Below are 2820 nucleotides of genomic sequence, written 5' to 3' on the forward strand. Positions count from 1 at the left end.
AGAAAGACCTTTCAGAACAGCATTTAAATCAGCACTATACAAAACGTATTTTGTACACAATTTCCTACATGAAATTATAGCCTCATCGTTTAAGAAAGTACCTGAAATGCTTAGAGAAAACATTCAGAGCCTGTCAGAAAGTGTATTTCAAAGAAAACAAAATGATTTGTTTTGTCATTTAACTCCTGTTCCTTGCAGCAGCAGTGGGAATACTGTTGCTCAGGAAGAGCAAGGACAGAAACTGGGGGGGGGAGTCACTTAGATTTATCCTCTGCTTTAGTCCCTTGTTCAAAGATTCAGTCCTTTCACTTCCCTCCTACATGATAAACCTCATGAAAACATATTCTCATGAAATCATGTATTTCTTCAGAATGTAAAATAGCTACTGTTTTCTTATGCTACTGTATGATACATGTATTTTAACCGAATTTAGGAAGTAAAAGTTAGGTATTGGCTTATTAAAAACTAGAAACTGTTCACTGATGATGAGCTCCCTGTTGCATGGAACCTACTGTATGGAAGAGCCAAGCAGCTATCAGTCAAAACTGATAGCTGATAGTCTAACAAAAGTCTTCCCAGCTTCTAAGGAGAAGGAAAGTTACTTTAAATGTGTAGATTTATGTACACAAGCTCCACAGTAAATACATGTATGAATAAAAAATGAAAGATGGTGAAGAGTTTATCCTTCGATTAAATTGTATCTTAAAAACGACAGACAAAGCATGGCTGTAGGTGCTGAGACAGGTACCTTCCAGTAGTTAAGTGATGTTGATTCCAAATACAAAAAGGAGAGAGCTTGTGGCATCAGGACGTGAGACAGGCCAATCGTCCTGTGGAGTGAATGAATGGGCACTTGGGTATAATCCTCCTCCTTTCCAGTTGTCCTCCTCTGCTGCACATGCCCGACACTCGCCTTGCAGCAGCACAGGTGCTTGCCAGATCCCTATGTAAACCACCAGCTCACTAAAGCAGCAGAAGACAAACCCATCAAGAACTGGAAAGCTGCTTTCCAGGCAGGGTAAGTGCTAGGACTTGCTCACGTGCCTGTGGATTCACACCCTGAGGCAGAAGTCAGAACAGACTGGTGCAGATGGTAGTGTAGCTTAACGAAAAGGAAGCCCAGTCTGCACTCACTGGGACCCGGGGTGTGACTTTGAGCTTGAGACAAAGTGATGGACAAGCTAAAGCATCACACAGGGAATAAAGTAAGAAGAGTCCATGTGACTTAACTGAAATCTTCACTGAAAAGGAAACCGTGGCAGAGATCACTCATGGTGCAGGAAGGCAGTTCACAGGGGAACAGTTTTAGATTGGGTGGGTGGGTGAGGGGGAAAGGGGATTAAAATGAAATCAGAATCTCTCCAAACAGAGGAAAAGAAATTGCCCACAGCTGTGTCCATAATGCACCCTCTCAGGCTAGCATGAGCTGCAAATGCTGTTTGGTGGGGTTTGCTGTGAAACTCCAGAGGGCAGCTGTCCTGGTCAATCTGTCTACAGGAGAGGGTGGATGACAACAGCTGGCCGGGCAGCCACTAACTTACAAAACATTTATCCAAAACAGGCCTTGTGTCTTAATTTACTACTCCTCCCATTTCAACTTGCTTTTGTCTCCCCTTTCCTTGCATTTAGCCCTGGAAGTCAAATACAGATCTGCTTTTCAGAGATGCTGAAACACCTCTGGTTAACAATAAAGTTCCACCAGACCTATGGTTTCCCAGCATTTTTATGACTTAGGTTTCAGAAGTGCAGACACATCGGGAAAAATATCTATAGCGAGTCATTCAAAACGACCAGGTGAAAACTGATAGGTTTGGAAATATATGGAGGGGATGGAAGGAGGAGTGAAAAAGGGGAAGAATTCTAGCTGTGGAAAAACTTCCTGCTCAGCAGAGCTCTAGTGTGCTGTACCCAGTGATAAGCATTATAGCACCAGAGCAGACTCCCAGTGGCCTCAGGCACCCAGACAGCAGGAGACTATGATCTCTTACACTTCAGCAGTGTCACGTTCACCATACTTAGTGAATCCTCAATACCATGAAGAAGGGAAAAGATGTAATAGCTGCTTATATTCAGACATTGCTATCTTTCTTTCTGCACATGTCCTTCCTATGTAAATTTTAGGTTGTAAACTGACTTTGTGCGAGCAGACTTCCCACTTACTGTTTCAGAGGCTCAGGCAAAATACGTTCTATGTGAAGTTCTTTTATTTATTTATTTTTAAAAATCTTTTTCTTCCTTCCTTTATTCCTTTGGCTGACTGTAAGTTGTGAATGGGAAAACAAATGAACTTACCTATTCCCTATCGCTGCTGTCAGTCACGGCTGGTCAGCTGTCTTGAGTGACTTCTCAGCAATGCAGACAAAAACTGAATTTCCCAGGCCCAAGGAGGAGAATAAAATGGCTCATTTGGGATCAGCAAATATCAATTTGCTGTTACTAGAGATTGGTGGAAAGAAGCTGGTGAGATCAGTGAGGCTTTTGGGGTGAAGGAAGCACAAAAGGACAGGAAGGAATCATGAGTGCTTCAGAGGGCGAAGGTGGAAGGAGCAGACTGGGGAGAGTCCGTGGTACAGGGGAGGCAAACCAGGACGATGCTGCCTGTTGCTGCTACGAGGGGAGGAAGAATTTGGGCTGTGAAGTGAGAAGACCTAACAGCATCTTCTCCATCTGCAGAGATCCCTCCTCACTGCCATGCTAGCAGGGAGGACGTGGGAAAGGCCTCAGCGATCTTCCACAGGGTCGAGCTTGCTTCTCTCACCGCTCGGCAGGGCGACGGGGAGAGGGCAGCGCCGCACACCTCCGTCCCGCGTGTCCGGAGCC

The sequence above is a fragment of the Egretta garzetta genome, unplaced genomic scaffold (genome assembly GCF_000687185.1).
Source record: "Egretta garzetta isolate BGI_Z169 unplaced genomic scaffold, ASM68718v1 scaffold85, whole genome shotgun sequence".
Classification (NCBI taxonomy): domain Eukaryota; kingdom Metazoa; phylum Chordata; class Aves; order Pelecaniformes; family Ardeidae; genus Egretta; species Egretta garzetta.